A 23,365-nucleotide genomic window follows, 5' to 3' on the forward strand; every position below is an offset into this window, starting at 1 on the left:
GTCGTGCCCTTGTCTGGGCCTGGCCCTGGGCACTGGCGGCATGAGATCTGCAGGCAGAGTAGGGTGAGGACCTTGCGGAATGCTCTCTCCACTGGCTTGGCTTCTGATGGGGGGACCGTGGCTAGCCTGGGTGGGGGGTCACCAAGAGGAGGGAAACTGAAAACCACAACCTCAGTAACCACCATGAAGGGTGGCGGACCATGCCATCTCAGAAGATGCCACTTCTGTGTATTGATTATGTTGAGTGTAGGCCCTTGAAAAGCAACCGATGCAGAGAGAGGTTTTCTCTAAGTTCTTCTTACCTGCCTAAAGATAGATTCTCCCGGGGCACCTGGGTAGCTGAGCCAGCTAAGCATCTGACTCTTGATTTCAGCTCAGGTCATGATCTCACAATTTGTGACTTCAAGCCCCACGTCGGGCTCTGTGCTGACAGTGCGGAGCTTGTTTGGGATTCTTTTTCTCCTTCTCTCTGCCCCTCCCCTGCTCGTGCTCTCTCTCTCTCTGTCTCAAAAATAAATAAACTTAAAAAAATAACAATAAATAAAGATAGATCCTTCAAAAGGAGCTCATTTATCATAGATCCCCTCCCTAAAGGTGTCATCAACCGGGGAAAATTGTCTCATTACAGGAAAGGAGGCCAGAAGTCAATACCATACCCAGAAGACAAACTTTATCTCAAATTATTATACCTGCCATCTATTCTGAAGGTCCACTAATCTTTCCTAAAAATCATTTTATCTTCTCTAAGAGGCCTGTATCCCCACTTCCCTTTCCCTATTCAGTTGGTATTTCACTCTGAATTCTAAACCACCTCAGGGACCTCCTCTTCTCCTGAGTATCTCCCATGTATACATGAAGTATACATGTTAATAAACTTCTGTATTTTTTTTCCCTCGTTAATCTGTCTTTTATTACAAGGGTCTCAGCTAAGAACTCAGAAGGGTAGAGAGAACATTATTTCTCCTCCCCTACAACAACAAAACAAAACAAAATATTGAAATACCAACACAGGCTTTCAGCATACTTCTCTGCCCCTGACTCCAGGTCTAATGTGTGGCGCATCCTCCAGCAGGGGGCGCCTGTCTGCTGCCTCCAAAGGGCCAGCACAGAGCAGCCAATGCCTGGCTCCACCAAGATGAACTCTTAGGATTCTACCTAGACACTCAAAGGTAAGTCAGCAGGAATCTGATAGACATGGGATTTCAAGTAGAAAGAAAGGCCCACGCGAAGGCCTAAAGGCAGGCCCACATTCACTTGGGTGGGAAAAGGGACATCAACTTACACGTCTCTGTTCAGTCCTGAGTAAGCTGGACTTATGTTTTCCATACTCCAAAGACACCATTCATACCCTGTGCATGTCACTGGTGGCAGAGTCCCATGTTTGTTCCTCAAGGACAGGGCTAGTTCTGATTCAGCTTGTTTCTCAGCAGCCCACTACAGGTGGCCCAACCTAACCCTGACTGGAAGAGTAAGAACTCCCCACATTTCCATGGCAGGTGCTTAGGACAATGGGATCCATGGTAGCAATCTCATTCCTACAGGTTGACCTCATCAGAAGGGTCCCTGTCTCACCACCTCCTACTCTTTTCTGAAGAAAGAGTTAACTCAGAGAGTTGTTTGCTGAGGTTCCTGGCACTAATCAGGCCAATGCATATCTGGAGGCAAATTCCTTGGCTGGGACTTGCCAGGGTCAGTCTGATTTGTTTCTGATAGTGTGAGCAGAACATGATGTATGTGTTCTCTTAAAAAAAAAACAAAACTCTAGCTACAAGAGTAATTTGTACTCATTGCAGAAAAATTGAAAAATAAAGAAAAATATAAAGGAAAAAAGAAATACCACCTCCAATCCCACTACCTAAAGGCAACCTGTTTGTACATTTTGGTGAATTCCTTACAAGTTTTTTTTTTTCTATGCATATATGTGTATGTATTTAACATAGTTGAGATCAAAATAACTAATTTTCATGCTTTACTTTTTCACTTGGTAGTACATTGTAAGCTCTTATTAAAATTTGCTGTAATCACCATTAATATTCCATCTATCCTTCTATCATTTAATTAACCATGTCCCTATAGTGGTGACAGATTTATATCACACTTCAACTGTGAATGTGCAGAAGAACTGTGATTTCTTGATTCTTTAGCTAAGCTAGCTTCCTGTACAACTTCCCACCCACTTATAATAGGGAAAATGAACCATGGGTCTAACTACAGAATAATCTAAGAAATAGTTTAAAAAGCATTTATGGCTTTTATCTTACTACATGATCCCCTTTTGCATGTCAGAAACCTCAGTCTTTCTCTTTGCAAGCTTTCTGTAACAAATTCTAATCCCTGCTTTCCCCTCCTTCTCATGGATGCTGAGCCCCCCAAGGTCTCAGCAGAAAGCAGATGGTTTACTCCATGTGTCACTGAGGAGTTTAATGAAGGGACTATTTACAAAGGTGCCAGCAGGGCTACCGTGACAAGTAAATGACAAAGTACTCAGGACTAGAGATGTGGGAGGGCATTGCCTATTGCCACCCCTAGTCCTGAAGGAGCAACAGCCAAAACTGTACCCGTGAAGGAGAGACAGTCCAACAGGAATTTAGGTGGAGGAACGCAGCTATTGCCTCCCTGTGGTCTGGTTGAGAGGGAACCAGGGGAGCAATCACTCTGACATGTCTCTACCTGCACTCAGATCTCTTCCCAGTGCCTCCTGTTAGCTGAACTATAAGCTGAACCCTTTGGAGGGTGCTGGCCACCCTAAACTGCTGGAGCTGGATGCTAAAGAAACCATCTGTCCCACAGGAACTTGATGCTAGAGAAGTCACTTGCATTGCAGGAGCTGGGTACTGGAGAAGTTGTCCATGTTGTAGGAGTCAGGTGCCACATGCCCCTGGGGGGGGGGGGGCGGTGTTGCAGAACAGAGCACACCCAAATCAGGAAAAGAAAATTCCTCCCACAATGTCTCTCCCATCCCCTCTACTGACAAAGCTTTACATCAGTCACCTAGCAAAGAAAACATTTTGAGATGGTGTACTGTATTTTTTCAGGGCAGACAATGAAGACTGAATTTGGATCTGAGAGGCAACAGATTGATAATTAGCACAATCACAAGTCTGTATGCCCAGAGAAGGGACTTTGATTGGTTGAGCTGGTGCCACCCTGGATTTATCAGTCACCTGTGCTAAGAATGGAACCACATTACTATAAAGAGAAGCAGTGAGCATGAAAAGGCAGGGGCCGGAAAGCAAACTGGTCACCAAGCAGCCTCTGCTCTCCCAGGAAGAGAGCACTAAAGAAAGAGTCACTAGAGAAATTGTCTGTCCTATAGATCAGGGACATTTCATCAAACCTCACCATTACTTGGAAAATACTCCTCAGAACTACACATTTTCTTTTATTCAAACATGCAGCTCACCAAGAAATCTGATTTTTCTTACCATTTACCCCATTATCAGGCGAGGGACAGATTTTTGGGCAGTGGATACACATATTCTGCTGTTTGGAAAGGCATGTCATCTACTGTGAGATTGACCTTTGATGGCTATTGAAGCCTTGAGTGGTATCAGTGAAAATTTGTCACCAAGACTCTGTTCTTAGCTGGTGCACTAAGAAAAGCCAGTTTCTGATCTTGAGAAGCTGAGAACCAGGTTTTGGACTTCAGAGACTCAACCAGGGTGTTCTCCTAAAGGACCTGCAGCTTGCACCCCAGACAATTATTGCTGCCAGCACATCCCCCAAGGAAGAACTCTGCAGAACACATAATTAGGCATGGATAAATAATATTCTATAAATGTCTAACCAACAACCATTCTATAGTTGCTGGACTTACAGGCATTTTTCAGTCTTTCACTGTTAAATATAACACAAAGATGAATGTCTTTGTGATTAGTATCTGTGATTTGTGTTCTTTTTTGCTGCTGTTTTGTTTTTACATTTCAAATGGTTCCATTAGGCTAGATGATCAGAATTGGAGATAAATTGATGTTAATTCACATTCTCCTTTTTGGGGGAGGGGAAGCATTTTATTTGCACTTGAGAACTACTGCCCTATGATTTCAGAAATGTACCAATTACAGTTCCACTTGGGACCATTTCAGGACATCCTGACTCACACAGAACATTATGGTTTGAAATGTGTGTGTGTGTGTGTGTGTGTGTGTGTGTGCGCGCGCGCGCATGCACGTATACATATGAAATCTTGCTTTCTCTACATTTCTTTAGTTAATATTGATGTTAGCTATTCATGTGCACAAAAGGTATTTAGTCCTCTTGCCCTCTTCTGAGAGTCATCTGTTGAGATCCTTCACAATAGAGATGAATTGTGTTTCAGTCTCTGGGGAATTTCATGTCCCAGATTCTTCATTCTGTCCTCTTTTGAATGGAAGGGAGTGCTTCTCCTACCTCTAACTCCTTTGGAAATTCCCTTCTAGATTCAAATGTCTTTGGTGTAGGATTGGGCTTGAGTGGCCAAGAGCTTCGATGAGAATGGAAACAAGTGTATGGAAGTCTGAAGCCTGCAAAGCAGATCGAGTTTCAATCCTGGGTGGAGAGTCTTCAAAGGGAAAGAACTGGTCTGTATATAGTTTTCTTTTCACTCCCCATTTTTAAATACCCCAGAGTGACCCTGGGTCTTTTTCTTCTCCTTATTTGACTCAAATTGAGTCTTTAAATGAACTATGCTCCTCTTAGCAGCCTAAGACATATCTAGAGGAAATGTGTCTTTGAAAGTGCTATTTTGAAGTCATGTGATAAATTATCAGAGCCAGAATCTCCTTACCCCCCTCTGAGCTCTATGCCTTCTTTGGCTCCGTAAGGGAAAAACTTTCTTTTTTTTCCCTCTCCTTCTCCTTTTGGCTTCTAAAACTGACACAGAGAATATGGCTTGCCCTGAGAAACTGCATGCAGGTGGTGAGCAGATGGCAAGTGTTAGGCAGTTGTGTGTGTTGAAGTCAGTGTGGCATGTGTGGGAATGCAAGAGGTGACAGTAACTCCTTCTTGTGGGGAGTGGGGCTTAACAATGGTAATCAAGGGAGCTTTGGGGAAGAGGGGCCATTGGTGGTCACTTAAATGATAGACAGAGTTTGGAAAAACAGCAAAGGAATCAGCTAAATTTCTGTTAGTTTCCACTCCTGTCTTACTGATACCACCAGGAATTCTGGTGCTCCATGTTGCTGCCGGAGACAGTCACCCATTCATTTATCATCCATCCATCCATCCATGTATGCATATATACATACATCTGACATTTTATTCATCCATTTATTCATCCTTCCAGTGATCCTTCCACCTTTCCATCCATTTTTCCACTATTTACCAAGGCTCTATTCTCTGTTGCATGCTGAAGGCCCAAATATTAATAACACAAGATTCTAGCTTTCAAGGTGCACACAGTCTAGCGGTTAGCTGAACAACTTACGAATAGATAACCATACAGAGCAGTAAGTGTATCCTGTAGGAGTTGGTCTAAAGGATGCCTGTATAAATGTCTCTGTCACCCAAAAGGCCTTACCTGACCACCCAGTCTGAAACAGGTTCTTGTTATTATTATTTTTTATAATATTCTTTTTCTTTTCCTTTGGAGCATTTATCACAACTTGTTAGTGTATAGTTAACAGTATGCTTATTTGCTTAATATCAGAAGCTCCATGGGGGTAGGTTCTACCTCTGCTTTGGTTATTATTGACTATGCAACAAGTGGTCTATGTATGGCATACAGCAAGCCTGCAGTAGACATTCACTGAATGAATTAATAAATAAGTGCTGATCATGCCCACGAAGCATCATTTCTTGTACCAAACCAGTGGTTATCAAAGTATGATCCTTGGACCAGCAGCATCACTTACTGGAAATGAAAATTCTTAAAAAAATTTTTTTTAATGTTTATTTATTCTTGAGAGAGAGAGAGACAGAGCACAAGTTGGGGAGGGGCAGAGAGAGAGGGAGACACAGAATCTGAAGCAGGCTCCAGGCTCTGAGCTGTCAGCACAGAGCCCGATGTGGGGCTCGAACCCAGAAACTGTGAGATCGTGACCTGAGCCAAAGTTGGTCACTTAGCAGATTGAGCCACTCAGGTACCCCTGGAAATGAAAATTCTTGACCCCACCTGTTGGTTCATAAACTGGCCCCATACACAGGGGGCAGAGAGGCCAAAGAAACAAGCAGATCACTCCAGATTGTTTGGAGGCAGGTTTAATAAGCAAGGGAACTTACTTAGGAGTCTTGGCTTTTAGGGCCACAAGAGAAATACATATCTGCACCCACCCGCCTAATCTTAAAAGTTCATACAGGGGCGCCTGGGTGGCGCAGTTGGTTAAGCGTCTGACTTCAGCCAGGTCACGATCTCGTGGTCCGGGAGTTCGAGGCCCACGTCAGGCTCTGGGCTGATGGCTCAGAGCCTGGAGCCTGTTTCCGATTCTGTGTCTCCCTCTCTCTGCCCCTCCCCCGTTCATGCTCTGTCTCTCTCTGTCCCAAAAATAAATAAAAACGTTGAAAAAAAATTAAAAAAAAAAAGTTCATACAGAGGCATAACCTGGGTTCAGCCTTGTCTTCAGTCCAGGTGATCTCAACACCTTACTCTTTCAAAACTTCATCCTTGGAACAGCTCCCGCTGTGGGAACAGTAGGCAGAGCATACCTTCCAAGGACAGGGGAGGGGGTGATGAGCCTCCTGCTGCCCAGGACCTCCTTGAGGGTCAACCAGCAGTCATGTCTTCTCAATTACCTCCTCCCACAACACCCCAGACCAGAATTAGAATCAGAAACTCTGCAATCAGCAATCCACATTTTAAAAATCTTCGTGGGTGATTTTGATGCACACTAAAGCTTATGAACATTGTACTAAATTAATAAATGACAATTCTAGTCTACTTTAGACATCTATAGATTTCAGTGCAGACCAGAGTAATTGTGTCTGGATTGGAGAATACTTCATGGAGAAAGTGATGTTTTCAAGCAAGCCTTGAGCTAGATGAGCCAGGAAAAGGCAATTCAGGTGGATTAGCCTGGTGTATAACCAAAGGCGTGGATTAGCCCTTATAGGCCTTTGAAGAGACCTATAAGTAGTTCTGCATGGCTGGGGATAGCATGAGATGAGGATGGCGATGTAGGCAGGGGTCTTGAAAGCCCAGTTTGGAGCGAGGAGGTAACACATTCCCCATCTCCCTCCCCTTCTACAGCTGTCAAGACTGGCCTGAGTCAGACTTCCCTGAACTCACTTCCCACCTCTTCCCGCCTTTCTCTTCTTTCCCTCCTTCCCCTCCTCCCTCTGCTCTCAACTCCTCCCTTCCCCTGGGGGTGAGACCGCCTGGCTCCGGGGCCAACTCCACCCCTCCCCCACCTGGCCAGCCCACTGACGTAAGCTTGGCCGGGAGGGGGGGGGGGGAGGGGGGGGGAGGCGTGTCTGGTTTGCAGCTTTGGAGCCTGGCCTAGCTGCCTCCCTCACCGCTCCTGGCTTTGTTGGAAAGCCTGGGATGCTGGTGTGCTCTAGGAGCTTATCTGGGGGTTCCAGGGCTCAAGAGAGTCTCTTCCTCTGGAGACATCTTGCTCTGGGGGAGGGAACAGTGGTGTCAGAGCCGGGGCTTCTCGGGACCCAGCCTCACGTCATACCACCTCCAGGGGAACTGGCTGTAGGCCCTCTCCTCCCCTAGTGACTCACAGCAGGCCTGGTCTCCAGGGTCCTCAATCCAATTGTGCTTGGAAGTGATGAAGTGTGATAACAGCCCTAATGACAATAGGTCCTATGTATCCATCTCTTAGTGTGTTGGCACTATGAGTCACCTACACCTTGTAACTCTCAACTTTATGCAACCCAATAATATTTTTCAATGTCATTTTTAGCATTCATAACCAACCTTCATCACAGTTTCATAATATTAAACTAAAAAATGCCTCATAATTTAAAGGCGGAAATAAAAGGTGTTTAGAATACAAGAATATATATTTTTTGCTTGCTTGGGCAGCACATATACTAAAATTGGAACAATACAGAGAAGATTAGCATGGCCCCTGTGCAAGAACAACATGCAAATTTGTGATGATAGCACGTAGCCTGCTTAGGGTTCCCTCTCTCCCTCTCTCTGTCTCTCTGTCTCTCTGTCTGTCTGTCTGTCTCTCTCTCTGTCTCTCTCTCTCTTGGCCTTCTCCTTCTCAAAATAAATAAACTTTTGGAGCTCCTGGGTGGCTCAGTCAGTTAAGCGTCCGACTCTTGATTTCAGCTCAGGTCATGATCTCACCGTGTGTGAGTTCCAGCCGTATGTCAGGATCTGCACTGACAGTGCACAGCCTGCTTGGGATTCTCTCTCTTTCTCTGCCTCTCTCTCTCTCTCTTTGCCCCTCCCTCCCTGCCCCTCTCTCCCAAAATAAAGAAATAAACATTATATGGGGTGCCTGGTGGCTCAGTCGGTTAAGCGTCTGACTTCAGCTCAGGACATGATCTCGCCGTCCTTGAGTTCAGGCCTGAGTCAGGCTCTGTGCTGACAGCTCAGAGCCTGGAGCCTGTTTCAGATTCTGTGTCTCCCTCTCTCTCTGCCCCTCCCCCACTCATGCTCTGTCTGTCTCTGAAAAATGAATAAACCTTTAAAAAATTTTTTAAAAATAAAAAAAGAAATAAACATTATAAATAAATAAACAGACTTAAAAAAAGATTTGTGAGGGGCACCTGGGTGGCTTAGTCAGTTAAGTATCTGACTTTGACTCATGTCATGATCTCCCAGTTCGCGAGGGCGAGCCCCACATGGGGCTTGCTGCTGTCAGCACAGAACCGGCTTCAGATCCTCTGTTATCCTCTCTCTCTGCTCCTCTTCCACTTGTGCTCTCTCTCTCAAAAATAAATAAACATTAAAAATAGTTTGTGAAATGTTCAATATGGAAATGCTTGGACAGACCCCTCTGGCAGATATGAAGCAGCTATCCCCTGTAAATGGGCAACAACTACAAACACAGGCTGTTATACCTATGTTACATTATTGGCTCTAACAGCAACCACCAGCACTGTTGCCATTCAATCATGATTTCTGCAATGGTGAACTTCCCTGCTAAAGTTCCAAATAAAACAGAATCCAATCTTCCCTTGGTTGACACAGTGCTCCCCTGTCTTTTGTTTGCCCCTCCAGATCCATTCTCCCCCACTTCTCTATCCTGCTGTTGGCCCTGGGAGCCTGACACAACCACCACACTCTTGGCCTCTGATTTCTTGTTGGGTTTGGCCAATGAAAGACAGGAGATGGAATGAGGGAGGGGAAGGAGATTGGGGTTTTTATTTTTCTGCCTACCTCCTATCTATACCTCCATCTTAAAGTCACTGCTGTTCTCAGGGTGGCTACAGAGGGTTGAATGAGGGCCCCCAAAAGCTGTCTGTGGGGCAACCTGATATGGTGGAGGCCAGCAGCACAGGCGGTGGAAGAATTCACCCAAGGCAGAACAAAGGAGAAAGAAGTCTATTGAATAAGTTGCAAAGGAAGCAGCAGGCAGGACAGCAAGGAGGCTGTGGTACGGGGCTGTAGTTAAGGGGGAAGGTGAGGAGGTATGCAAACATACAGAATTGTCCCCTTTTGATACTTGTGCCTGTGTGTAAGTAGCCCATTGGTCAGCTAGGGCCCCTGGATGTTTTGAAGTGGGTTGCCTACTGGGCCTGTTTGCTTTCAGCCCGGTGGTCACTGTGGGCCCTTTTACCTTACCTTTTTCCATTGCTCAAGCCTGTTGCCTAAAAGTGGCCTCGCCAATGTCCACGTTCTAACTTCTGGAACCTGTGCATGTAACCTTATTTGGAGAAAGGATCTGTGCAGATGTAATTAAGACTCTTGAGATGTGATTGCCCTAGATCATCTGGATGGACCCTAAATTCAAAGACAAGTGTCTTCAGAAGACACAGAAGAGAAGACACAGAGAAGAGATGGCCATTTAAAGATGGAAGCAGAGACTGAAGTGATGCAGACAACCAAGGAACACTGGGAGCCCCCAGAAGCTGGAAGAGGCCAGGAAGGATTCTCCCGTGGGGTCTTCAGAGGCACTGTGGCCTTGATGTTGCCTTGATTTCAGACTTTTGACCTTGAGAATGGTGAGAATAAATTTTTGTTGCTTTGAGCCACCAAGGTCGTGGTGATTTGTTGTGGCAGCCTGGGAATCTAATACTGTCAGCAACACTTCTTCCCTGTCAGGTTCCAGTAATCTCGCCCCGCCCCCCACCTCCCCCTTGGATATATAGCGGTGGTGACAGCTGTGCTGCTGCTGGACCTGGGTGCCTGCCCTGTCCTGTCTGGCTTCCCCACACCTGTCCACAACTTTGTAATTTGTCATTTTCCAAATTAACCCCTCCCTGAATTATCCTCCCGTGAGGGTGCTGATTCTTGTCAAAGTGCTGACAGTGACACAGGGCAAACACATTCCTGGAACACTCAACTGACATTAAAACCATGCAAAAATACTTTGTGGTTCTTTGTAAAACAGCGTTTAGTTCTAGGCTTACGTTATTGTAACGTCAGATAAATGAATGTCCAACGGACCATATGAAAGCTTGGCGGACGAGTAACAGCTTGTTACTGTGGAGGAGTGTCCTAAGCATCACAGGACATCTAGCATCTTTAGTTAGAAGGGTTCCACAGTCATTGTTACAACCAAACATGACCTTACAATTTCCAGCTCCCTCCTCCCTCCCAACCCCCTCCCTCTCTCCCTCCCAGAGTGACATCATTCGATGGAGAACCACTGGTTATATAATATTTTTTTAAACCCTACAACCACATTTTAAGTAGAAACTGTCTCTACTTTACACATGTGGAAATAGGCTCAAAGAGACAAAGAAACCTGCTTGGGTCTTTGGGGGGGGGGTGTGGGGGTTTCAGACTCAGATATGACTGGATTTAAGGCTGAAAGGGCGGGCCTACGCCAGCCGACTCCATCTTGTTCTGTGTCCTTCACCTTGACCACACCTCCTCCCCTTGAGTAACCACCCCCCTCACCTGCCTAACAGGACTCGACCCTTCCCCAGGACCCTTCCCCAGCCAATCGGCTGAGGCCATAGCCATTACCTCACCAACTGCCCCCAGGCCCCAATAAAACCTTTGTCCTTTTGAAACTCGCTCTCTTTCCCTGGTATCTCACTGCTGCGTCGGTGCAGGTAGGGGATTGAGCTCGAGCTAGCTCGAATAAAGGCTCTTTGCTTTTGCATCAGACTCGGCTCCCTAGTGGTCTTTGGGGACCACGAATTCTGGGCATAACAAGGCCTGTGTTCCTAGTCACAAAGCTGTACTGCCCCCTTTGTATTTTGGGTCTTTGTCAGGGTCAAAGGGCAGAGACAGTGCTGGAAGAGGTCAAATGTAACTCATAATAAGGAGGGGTTCCATCAAAGATGTGCCAGTCTGGGAATGGTATGCTACATATAACAATATACAAGTTCAAAATCTCAGTGACTTCACACAGTAAGGATTTATTTATTGCACCTGTAAAATCCAATTCAGATCTTCTTGGTAGGGTGACTCCTGGGCAGCTCTTCTCCAGGCAGTGAAATCAGAGATTTGGCCTTCTTCCATGAGGAAGCTCCCATCTCAGAGCCTTTTGTTTCCAGCCTTATAGAGATAGGAGAGAGGGTGTGGAAGATTACCTGGGATATTTTATGGGCAAATGTGGAAATGGCATGCTTTTCTTCTACCTTCCTTCTATTGGCTGAACTCAGTCATATGGTCCATATCTAGATGCCAAGGGGCCTGGGAAATGTAATCTACATCTAGTGAGCATAGCATTGTCTCTGCAGAAGTGTTGTCAAGCTCTTCCAGTCCCTATATTAAAAGCATAAAGAAGAGAGACTTAAATTCAAGTGTTATCTTTGCTATTGATCTGCCAAATGATCACCTTCATATCCTGTCCCTTTTTAGGGCCTCAGTTTCTTCATTTGTCAGATGGTTTTGGAAGCTCATCCCTCATAGCTGAATGATAGCCAGATGTAAGAGGAGAAGTAGAGTGCTGGTTGGAAGAAATCCTAGAGAGAGCTGCTCCCATCTCCTATCTGACTTTGCCCAACAGCTCTCCAGACTCCACTTTCCACCTTCTGCAGCCAGGAAAGCCCAGCAGATTCTCCTGGTCATTGAGGAGGCCTTCTCTGTGAAGCTCAAGTTTCAGTGGTATGTCTGCACATTGGTATTGTTGGGGAAGAGGGGTTTTGGGGAATGAATAAAGTTTTGGAAGCCAGATGCTAGAATCTACCAGAGAACTCTCACAATGGCCATGAAGACCTACCGAGGCCTCAGAGATCCAGGCATTAATCCAAGGAGATGCTGGAGTTGTGGCTGAGGAACTGGGGCTGGTGTGTGGGGAGCCAATGCTCGCTCCAATGGACATCTACTGTTTGGTCTTCCCAAAACCTCTCTTCCAGGAATCAACTCTCCCATACCCAAACTACAAGGTTGCAGTGGGAAATGCCATGTTTCTACAATATGACCCTAGTCCCTGGTCACTTGATTGGTCTAGGGTCAGGTACTTAACCCATACCAGAACAATAATATTTCTGGTTTTTCCAACCAGGGATAGAGATGAGAGAAGAAGAGCTATGTTAACTTCTCTCCAGCTGATTGGTCCGATAACATGTAACTCTTAAGTTCTTTTGACAGCCATATTTTCTCCCCTGTGTGAAAGTAACAAGCAGGAGAAACTGATCTAATGAGAGAATGAAACATGAGGAGATTCCCAGTGGCATCTGAGTTTCTGATTCTGCTCCATGGCATATAGTATTTCATTCCTGAGGTTAGGCTCTAATCTAGTCCTTTGTCTCTGTGGCATGCCCCTGTATCGTTATAATTAAGTTTCCCCTTCTTGATAATGCAGGTGGATTTTTGTTATTTATAATCCAAAAAAGCTAAGGAATAATGTGAACTTTCTTACCAGATAATTCATTCATTCAAGTGCATCCTTCTTGTGCCACCTCCATGCTTGGTTACCATGAAGGTGTTGGAAATCCAATGATCAATAGTATAGACATAGTATCTACCCTCAGGGACCTTATACTTGGAGGTGGGAAAAGAGGTTAGGGCAGGGCAGACCTGGAACACATACTATACAGGTAAACTCCGGGTTTCTGAGAGCATACAACAAGATTATGAGAGCGTACAAGGTGAGAACTAAAGGAATGCGCAGGAGTTGACTGGAACGAGTTAGGAATTATGATGTAAAGGAGGGAGAGCATCCCAGTCTGGAAGAAGAGCATGAATAATATACCATGAAGCCAGCATCCTCTACAAAGAAAGCAACATTTCAGTTAAGCGTCCTGGTTTCTCATCTACCCCTACTTTGGGCCCTCTGCTAATACACTGGTAAGAAAACTCTTTCCTTTTGCCCAGAAGCAACCGCCTTGTCTTTTTCAGATTCTTCTATTCCTTATTGAGCGATTACAAAGGGAGAAACACAAAATGCCCCCTCTCATTGATTCCCATTTTGGTAGAGAAAGCTAGATTTCATCCTAATAGCCGCTCTCCTCACCTTCCTTATTACTATGTTAGGGGCAGCAAAGTGGCTGGCTAATAAAACCACATTTCCCAACCTTACTTGTAGAGGGGGATGGCTAAGGAGAGGTCACTGGAAGTGATTGGATAAGGTTTTTAGAAAGCTGTTTAAAGGGGTTAATTTAGCTAGCAAGCACCTCTTTGTCCTTTCCCCCTGTTCTTGCTTATTTGTCCCTGGGACCAGGACTTGATGGTTGGAGCTCCAGCAGTCATTTTCATCTCCGAGTTGAAGTTGTGTGCTAAGAATGACAGAGCAGAAGGCAGGATTCCAGTTTTTGAAACTTGTAGAGTCCCCACACCAGCCTGGCCTGCCTGGAGACAGTTTATCATGTAAGAGGAAAATAATCCCCAATCTCATTTAGGCCCAAACTGTTGTTTTGAATTGCTCTTACTAGCGGCTGAACAAAATTCCTCATTGATGAAACCCTAAAGGCCCTCTCATAACTCAGTTTCTTTTCTCTAAATAGTCCCCAAGTCATTCATTCAATCATGTATTCATTCACTCACTCAAACACCCTCTGATTGAAGATAACTATCTCATATTATTGAATCGGATGAGATTATGTGGGTATGAAAGGGTAGTGTAAATACCAAAGCATTCCATACATATTAAATTTTGCTACCATCATTTTATTAATATTATGATTTGTTGTTACTCAAGTGTCCAATGGAGAAGTTTTAGTATGTGGTATGCAATTTGCTGGAGGAAACTACTGCTGTTAACTGGTGTGAATTGTTGAAATCCAGTGCTATTTGGTATGGAAAAGAAGCAAGGCGTGACCCAGGGCAAGTGCTTCTCAAACTGTAATATGCACAGAGAAAAATTTAGGTATCTTATTCAAATGCAGATTCAGACTCAGAGGGTCTGGGGCAGCTGAGAGTCTGCATTTCTAACAAGCTCTCATAGGTGAGGCTGTTTTGCCCTGGACCTTTGAATAATAGGGACCTAGGAGAGCTTTCCAGGTGCTGGGAAGAGAAATGATGAGAGGGGAGGAAGGCAAGCTGAGAGCAGAGAGAAAAGGAAAGTTATTTAGAGGCTCTATCTCCAAACAGGTTCGTGCCAATTAAAAAAAGCCAGGAACTACACATATAGTATTTCATTGGATTCTTACAACCTTATATAAGAGGAATTCTAATCCTTATTTTACAGTTGAGAAAATAAATGGAAGCTCAGAAAAGTTAAGGGAAAGTCACACAGCAGGTAAGTGGCAGGGATTGATCGGGATCCAGGCTTTTCAGAGGCCAGAGCCCGTATTTCTTTCTAAGTACCTTGCTAAAATTCTGGGAAAGCTTACTCCTTTCACTGAGTTCTCCTTCTCACCCAGGAAATGCTAGACAGGGAAGGAGGAAGAGGCTGCCCAAAGGAACCAGGCTGCTTGGCTCAGCTCTTATCTACATAAAAGCTTTCAGTGGCTAAGCTTTGTTTTCAAACCATGGGGCCCCAGGGGGTGGGAAGTGGGAGGGGTACAGGTGGGATGTTTACACATTTTATTGGACAATTTCCACTTTGTAAGCCTAGTCTCTTCTCTGGAGGGAGCCATGTTCCAGAGCTGCTGGAACTTGTTCTGGGAAGTGGGAGCCACAGAGGTGAGAGCAAACCCTGCTCTGACTCTGACCTGGGACCCTTGCTCATTCCCTGGGTACTTGAGGCCTTTGAGGGACTCCTGGCTCCGCCTTGGCTAACTGGCAAGTATAAGGCCCCAGCGGAGACCCTCGTTTTATCCCAAGGTAGCAGATATAAATGAGCACATTGTGTCTCCACAAAAGGTAGGCCACTCAGAGCAGAGCCTCTTTGATTGGCTCCCTCTGCCAGTGCTGTGCCCTGGGGCTCTGAAGTAAGAAATCTGAGCCATTTCTGTCTCCAGTTTCCCACATGTGACTAGATTTTGTCCACTTTCACCACCATGGGGATCTGGGGAGGACCCTTGCACAGTAAATCTTTGATTGGGAAGGTGGTTCTATCATTTGAAAGGATGATGTTAAGGAGAGACAGGACTAAGTGACAAACGTACTCAGGGGGTAGTGCAGAGAAACAGCTCTGGGTACAGGAGCAGGAAAAGCCTGGGATCTCAGAGCAGGGTTGACAGGTATGAGGGGAGAAAATCATGGAGGCACATCAGGAATGCCAGTCTGAGTCCTGATTGCAGAAAAGCATGAAAGAGCTTCCGGGTAAGAAAAGAAACCAGGACACATGATGTGGTTCCTTCTCTCCAGAGGATAAGCTGTGGTCTGCTTTGATGTTAACTCCACAGGTATGTCAAGGCTATTGGATGTACTGGTTTTACGTCTGGGGTCCAGCTATAGCAGCAACACCATAGGTGGGAAGAGAGGGGACAGAGGGGACAATCTTCTCATTGAAGGATGCCCAGAGGTATCCTAGTGTGGACTGTCTGAAGGGGAAGGACTTGATAACATCTGTTCTGGCTGAGCCAAAATCATCCTCTAGCCTTCATTCCCTCAGGAATGTTTTCTGTTCCCAGGATCCCAGTTTCCCCTCCTTTCTGAGACAGGGCCAGCATTTCCAACGCCGTGAAGGATAAATGGGGTGCAACATGGAATGGTGTCGGATATTCCAAATCACCCTCACTCTGGCTGGTCTGGTCCTAGAAGCAGAAGAAAGCCAGGAAAATCCTCTCGGGAGCCCATGACCTCCATTGTCTCCCAGCCACCACCATCTTTGGGGCCAGGCTACTGGTTGACTCCAAATGGTTAACAATACTTGTTGCCACCACTTTCTTGATTATCATTCTCCCAGAACTCTGCAGTCTAGTTTCTGCCCCCACTCTACCCTACCCCACTGAAACTCCTCCAACTAATGGCATCAACAGTCTGGACCAAATCCAGGGACCATTTTTCAGTTCTTACTTTTACTCTGAGCCCTTTGCCTATTGGTTATAATCTTTTCATCTTGAAAATCTCAACTCTAGGGGTTCTTAGCAAAGGGTTCACGAGTCCTTAGATTGTCTTCAGGTAAAAACAACATTTTCAAGGACAGCAGTCCTTGAAATTGTTATACAAAGAGTTATACAAAAGTGTATTTTTTTTAGGGAGGATGGTCCAGGGCATTGCATTCTGAAAGGAATCAATGAACTGCCAATGTTAAGAATCAGTGCCTTTGATATCTGTATTGGCTAGGATTAGGTTCTTGTGGGGGCATTCCAAAATAACAGTGGTTGATTAGTCTTTCACGTATACAGAGGTAAGTCGTCAGAGCAGGAATGGTCGCTCTGACTTAGGAAGTTCTCAGGAACTCTGGCTCTTCATAACTGTGCTCTGCCAACCCCAGCATATAGCCCTCAACCTCGTAGTCCAAGATGGTAGCATCTCATGCTCCAAGCAGCATGTTAGAGGGAGGGATGAAGAGTGTAAAGGGTATGCTCCTGCTGTCTCTCCAAGATTCCTGGGAGCTGCTTTGTGACATTTCCATTACATTGTTAGTCCAAACTTGGTCACATAGTCATATCTATCTGCAGAGAGGCTGGAAGACATCCTTATTCCGGACAGTCATGTGCCAACCTGAAGATCCTATTACCATGGATGAAGGGTAGAATAGAGATATTGGGGGACAGCTATCAGCTCCTGTCATACACATACAACATCCCTTTCCACTTCCTTCTAGTACATTAGAGCCGGGAAGCTCTGCTTCCTAGAATTCCTTGCAGCTGGCATTCCAAACATGGTTTAGAAACTGCCAATTAAATGAACTTACATGAGACTGGATCCTGGAACTAAGAGGGGGAGAGGCAGCAGGTAAGTTTTGCTGGTGTGGAAGGAGGCCAGCTTGTTTCATGATCACCACCTTCCTAGTTCAGGAGCTTCCTGTAGCACTAGTTTGGTGGCTTCTTTCCTGATCATGATGGCAGAGGCATATTGATTCTGAGGGTCTACAGGTATCTCTGGAAGCTCCATTTAGTCTACACCTCCACCCATTCCAGCATTGCTATAAGCCAGAGCTTCTTACACTTTAATGTTCATGTGAATGACCAGAGGATACAGTAAAGGATAGATCTGGAGTGAGATCTCAGATCTTGCGTTTCTAACAAGCTCCTGGATAATGTCTGATGGTTAGAATAGATTTTTGAGTAGCTTGGTCCTAGGGTGTCCTCTGTTCACCTATACTCAGTTATAAATTCCTTTCTGCTTTAATATCTAAATATGTTTTCTGAGTATCCAAATTCTGTGGCTGTCTCTTCCTTTGTTCTTGAGAGATCTTCTTCCTGTGCTGTCCCTTAATATTGGTGTATCCCAGGGCTCTGGCTTAGGATCATTCTCCAAACTCTTCCTGGATGATCTCCTCCATCCTCTGGGCTTCAGTCACTACCTATATGCTTCTCAACTCCCTATCCAATCTGTACTCTCTCCTTTGCTCCAGATTCTGGTATCCACAGCGGACCAGAACTGAGTTCTATAGACGAGTGGCACATGAAAGAAAGCTTCTGTGGTCAAGTAAAGTTTGGGAAATACTGTGTTAAATAAAATGAAATTTATTTCCTTGCTGAGTTACTTCTAGAACTGTTAATGTGTTAAAATGCGTTGCAAATTTCCAAGAGGGGGCGTGTAATATCCAGTACTTCTTAAACTTATTTGAAGTCTGTATTAGATACAATCTATGTTTTCTCAGTCTCTGTTACACTGCCTGAGTGGTGGACTTCCAGCCTTTTGCTTTTCTTTACTGTTGCTACTGTAGCCAACTGTGTAGGTCTGTGGCCCACCAGCTGCTCTTCCCTGCATTTTGCACTGTTTCCCATCCCTCCCTGCCTCACTTCCCTTTTGCATGGCTCACTCTTGAGGCTTTGGGTTTGCACCTTCATAAAAGGCATCAGCATATAATTCTTGCCTCTGGCTCTGTTTCCCGGGGAATCTGGACTAATACAACCTTCAACAGACTCTACCCACCCCCCTTACCCTTTTTCTTGGAATATTAATATCTCCTGGAACTTGGGTTCCTAGAACATGCTTTGGAAGTGCTGTGTTGGTCATTTTTCCCTGTATATCTACAAGCACCTGACTCAGCATGTCCAAGACCTAATCAGTTGTTTTCTTTTATATCTGTCCCTTTTCTGGTCTTATCTGTCTTAGCAACTGGCACCATATTTGCTCATCACCCAAGCTACCTGGGTGTCATTCCTTGTTTTGTTTTGAAGATCTAATTGGCTTTATTAAGCAATCTGGATGTTGTTCTTGACTCCTTCTTTTCCTCTTTTATCCAATCTGCCCCCTCCTCATCCTTCCTCTTGACTAATTGACTAATTAACAATTATTCGTCCATAAAGAGACAGTGTAGGTACCATCTTCTTACCCCATCTCCTTCATCATCTGAGTGATGTACTACTCTGTTGAGCTCTCATAGCCCCTAAACTTGTCTTTCTTATAGAATTTATCACACTTTGTGGTCTTTCTTTCTTTCTTTCTTTCTCTCTTTTAATTTTTAAAAATATATCTGTCCACCCTTGCCCCCACCTTTGGTGTCTCTCATTCAGTTCTTAATCCCTGGCATCCAGGGTAGAGAACTAACTGATTAATTGATAGATAGGAATGAATGAGGTAAGTGGGAGAGAGAGAATTAAAATTTGTAAACCTTCCAGGAGGAAAAACAATTTCCCCTCTACCCTTCTGCATTCTTGGCTGAGAACCCTGTAATGAAAGACAGGTTAGGGGTGCCTGGCTGGCTCAGTTGGTAGAGCATAGGACTCAATCTCAGGGTTGTGAGTTGAAGCCTCACATTTGGTGTAGAGCCTAGTTAAAAAACAAACAAACAAACAAACAAAAACAAAAAAGACAGATTAACAAGAGAAAAACAAACAGAACTTTATTAACATGTATACCTCATATATACATAGGAGATACCCAGGGGAAAATAAGTAAGCCCCTGAGATGGCTTAGAATTCAGGAGTAAATGCCATTTTAATTGGGACAAGGAAGGGAAGGGGATGCAGTCCTCCTAGGGGAGAGGCCATGTTTTTGTTTTGTTTTGTTTTTTAAAGTAGGTATATGCCCAACTTGGGACCTGAACTCACAACCGTGAAGTCAAGACCTGAGCTGAGATCAAGAGTTGGTTGCTTAACTGACTGAGCCACCCTGGCGCCCCTGGGAGAGGGCATGAATTTTAGGAAAGACGGATGGGAGATACAATGCTTTGTACAAAGTTTGTCTGAGCATGGTGTTAACTTCTAAAGTCTCCTCCTAGCAGAGGATACCCTAGGACCAAGTAACTTCTCAGTCTTCCCTGGTTTATGAAATTCCTGGGGAGGGGATTTATGACAGTTGAATTCCTTTTCGGGGATCTGTCTTTAGACAGATAAGGGAAATTCAGAGAACAATCTCCCTGCACTGGCTATTTTTCAAGTGTCCTACAGCTCAAAACAACCATTATACCAAAGCAGCATATTTTGGAGTAGCATGTCCCGAAATCCTGTAATCATATTTTGGCATGGCACATTCTTTTACCATTCATTCCCTACCTTTGAAAATTCTTCAAGAAATTTCACAATCTAGAACCCGAGCTGGTAGATTTCACTGAACCAATCTCTTAGGTCAGTTCAGTTTGGTCACACTGTTGCACATCTGAAACTAACATAATGTTATATGTCAATTATATTTCAATGTTTTTTCAAGAAAGAGTACACCAATACCCAAGAGAACTTTTTCCTTTTAACAGGTGAAAGAAAATTAAATTTTAGTTTTATATAGGTGCACTTTTTTTTTAAATGTTTATTTATTTTTGAGAGACAGAGAACATGCGAGCATGAGTGGGGGGGCAGAGAAAGAGGGGGACAGAGGATCTGAAGCAGGCTCTGTGCTGACAGAAGAGAGCCCAATGTGGGGCTCGAACTCACAAGCCAAGCTTTGAAATCATGACCTGAGCCGAAGTCAGATGCTTAACTGACTGAGCCACCGAGGTGTCCCTTCATAAGTATATTCTTGATACTAAAGCTTATTTCTAATCCCCCCCCTTTTTTCCCCTCTAAAACCCTTTTAACAAATTCATTCAGTTTTGACCAGTTTGACCACAAGAGATAAGATTCTCTGTCTGTCCTGATCTCACTCTCTCTTTCTCCAACTTTCTCCACCCATTTAGCTTTTGTCCTTTATTCTTCTCTTTTTCATTCTGGAACAACCAGTTATTCTATTTTAGGACACAGTTATTCTCTTCTCCCTTAACAAAAATGTGTCTCTATAATTCATATCTTTTCTTACCAAAAATAACCCTACTTTTCTTATATATTTTGCATATAGAGCTTTTTTTTCTATTAGTTTTAATTAAATACATTCATTAGGATTCTGAACTCTTAGAAACCCTGATTTCTAGTGAACATTAAGAAGTAATCAACTGTGAATTGTCACATCAAAATTCTATAGATGTCAAATTAGCTTTTGTTCCTCTCTAAGAAGAGGACAAAAGTAGGTAAACTTAGACGTATGTGTAGCAATCAATGTTTTCAGTACATTATCTTAATTGGAAATGATCTAGGTATTCAATGAATACCTGTCGTGTAATTTAACATAGTATAACTTTAAGGTTTCAAGTTACCAAAAGTATTTTGGAAATGATAAGATTTTGGAAATGATTTTTAAGCAGATATATTTTATAAAATATAATCATTGTTGAAAAGATCATTTATAAACTTTTATCCCACCTACATTTAGTTTATTCACTTGTTCTTAACAATTATATTTAGATCAGTCATGAAAATTTCGTTAGACATTAGACAAAGGTGGGCATCACTTTAAGTTACTATTCTTCCTGACAAATGTTTGACTAGTACACTCAGCTAGAATAAAAGCTGTATGTCTGCATTATTTTTTTTAATTTTTTTCAACGTTTATTTAGTTTTGAGAGACAGAGAGAGACAGAGCATGAGTGGGGGAGGGGCAGAGAGACAGGGAGACAGAATCTGAAGCAGGTTCCAGGCTCTGAGCTGTCGGCACAGAGTCTGACACAGAGCCCGAACTCACAAACTGCGAGATCATGATCTGAGCCTCAGTTGGTCGCTTAACCAACTGAGCCACCCAGGCGCCCCCCCCCTTTTAAAAAAATTTTTTTTTCTCAATGTTTATTTATTTTTGAGGGACAGAGTGAGACCGAGCGTGAGTGGGGGAGGGGCAGAGAGAGAGGGAACACAGAATCTGAAGCAGGTTCCAGGCTCTAAGCTGTCAGCACAGATCCTGACGCGGGGCATGAACCCACGAACTGTGAGATCATGACCTGAGCCGAAGTCAGTCACCTAACTGACTGAGCCACCCAGGTGCCCTTCTATTATTTTTAATGCTGACAGCTATGAAGACTTGCCGTGCTGTTTTGTTTTGTTTTTGTTTTTGTTTTCACTAAACCAACAATATTCTTGTTTATCAAAGACTACTCAAGTCACATGAACTTGAAAAACATTTAGGTTAGTTTCTATACTGCTCTGAATGTTTAATTTATATAAGCACTTGCTTTTCTTTAAGCCAATTAAATAGAGCTCTTTTACAATTAATTCTGACAGTGTCATCCAGAGTAACATACATATATGGACATACGTAAACATACAGACAAACATAGGGATCTTAGAGCTTTTATTAAAATTTTAGCCATATGTTGGTATATGAATACAAAACTCGCTAGTTTATAAAGCAACAGTTGGGTCCAAATTGTGTTTCTAGCAGATGAAAAAGTTAAGGTTGCCTACTCAGATGGCTACAAGTTCTTACTTATATTTGTGGAGACGACTTTTAAGATTTTTCACTTGCCAAATTTCCAAAAGCTCCTTTTACCTTTTCAGCCTCAAGTAGTTGCTTGTGGGGGTTTCTGGGTCCCTTGACAGCCTCTGATGAAGGGTAGGAGGCCTCAAGTCGAAGGGATTATAGGGAGCTGAAGGCTGAAGTGGGCAGGGTGGACAGAGGGACAGAGGAGGTTAGAGTTTGAGGGTGGACCTATCAAAAAATTCAAGGAAACTGAATGGAAGATTGAAAGTGGCAAAATCAAGGAGAAGAAGCAACAGAAGAAATGGGAAGTAAGAGGTCTTAAAGGAGCCAGTTTAGGGAGATTTTAAGTTTCCCAAAGAAACTAATGGGGTTCCAAATTACCCTTAGCGAAATCATGCCATGAAGGAAGTAGACAGAGTTGGTGGAAGGAACATGTAGTCAGCAGGGGTTTGAGAAGAGAGTTTTAGTGGACTGAGAAGTCCCCATGGGAGGAACAGGATCAAGGAAAAACAAAGAACAGAGAAACCTTTAAAAAAAGAAAAAACCGAAGCTCCTATCAGACTCTGAATATCAGCTTCTAGGGGTGCCTGGGTGGCTCAGTCGGTTAAGCGTCCGACTTCAGCTCAGGTCATGATCTCACAGTCTGTGGGTTCGAGCCCGTGTCAGGCTCTGTGCTGACAGCTCAGAGCTTGGAGCCTGCTTTGGATTCTGTGTCGCCCTCTCTCTCTGCCCCTCCCCTGCTCATGCTCTGTCTCTGTCTGTCTCAAAAATAAATAAAAAACATTAAAATATATATATATCAGCTTCTAATTAGGCCAATTTCTGACATAGAGTGCTCTCAAAAAATCCTTTCAATATCTTTATCAGCTGGAACAAACAGTAAATATTTCTGGCAGTATTAAACTTCCTTTTTAAATAATTTTTTTCCTTTTTCTTTGAAACCAAACGTATGTTTATTAAGTGGCTCAAAACCAAAGCTAATAAGCCTTTTGTGACAAATGGTATCCCTAAAGGGGCACAAAGATGCATGCCTCTCTAGGTCCAGAACTACTCACTTGCACATACACAAGAACCAACAACCTGTGTCCCAAGCTGAGTTCTCATGACATTAAAGGAGACAAACAGAAAAGCAATAGCTGTCCTTGGGAGGGAAAAGGATAAATAACCAAAGTGTACCCCAAAAACCAAATTCAAAAGAGTCATGGT

General features: G+C 44.0%; 1 long non-coding RNA gene and 1 other non-coding gene across 3 annotated transcripts in view; both read left to right on the forward strand.

Moving 5' to 3' along the window:
- Positions 1-23,365, forward strand: part of LOC128312182 (uncharacterized) — a 50,099-nt gene that overhangs the window by 10,262 nt on the left and 16,472 nt on the right. For both annotated transcript variants that reach the window (XR_008291136.1, XR_008291137.1), the window contains exons 3-8: positions 1,070-1,169; positions 4,419-4,559; positions 9,680-10,041; positions 11,855-13,804; positions 14,625-14,675; positions 17,094-17,224. This is a non-coding gene — a long non-coding RNA (uncharacterized LOC128312182). The remainder of the gene's footprint in view (positions 1-1,069; positions 1,170-4,418; positions 4,560-9,679; positions 10,042-11,854; positions 13,805-14,624; positions 14,676-17,093; positions 17,225-23,365) is intronic.
- Positions 7,934-8,036, forward strand: LOC113593712 (U6 spliceosomal RNA). The gene has a single exon (XR_003414020.1). It is a non-coding gene; the product is annotated as a U6 spliceosomal RNA (small nuclear RNA).

This window comes from Acinonyx jubatus, chromosome D4 (genome assembly GCF_027475565.1).
Source record: "Acinonyx jubatus isolate Ajub_Pintada_27869175 chromosome D4, VMU_Ajub_asm_v1.0, whole genome shotgun sequence".
Taxonomy (NCBI): domain Eukaryota; kingdom Metazoa; phylum Chordata; class Mammalia; order Carnivora; family Felidae; genus Acinonyx; species Acinonyx jubatus.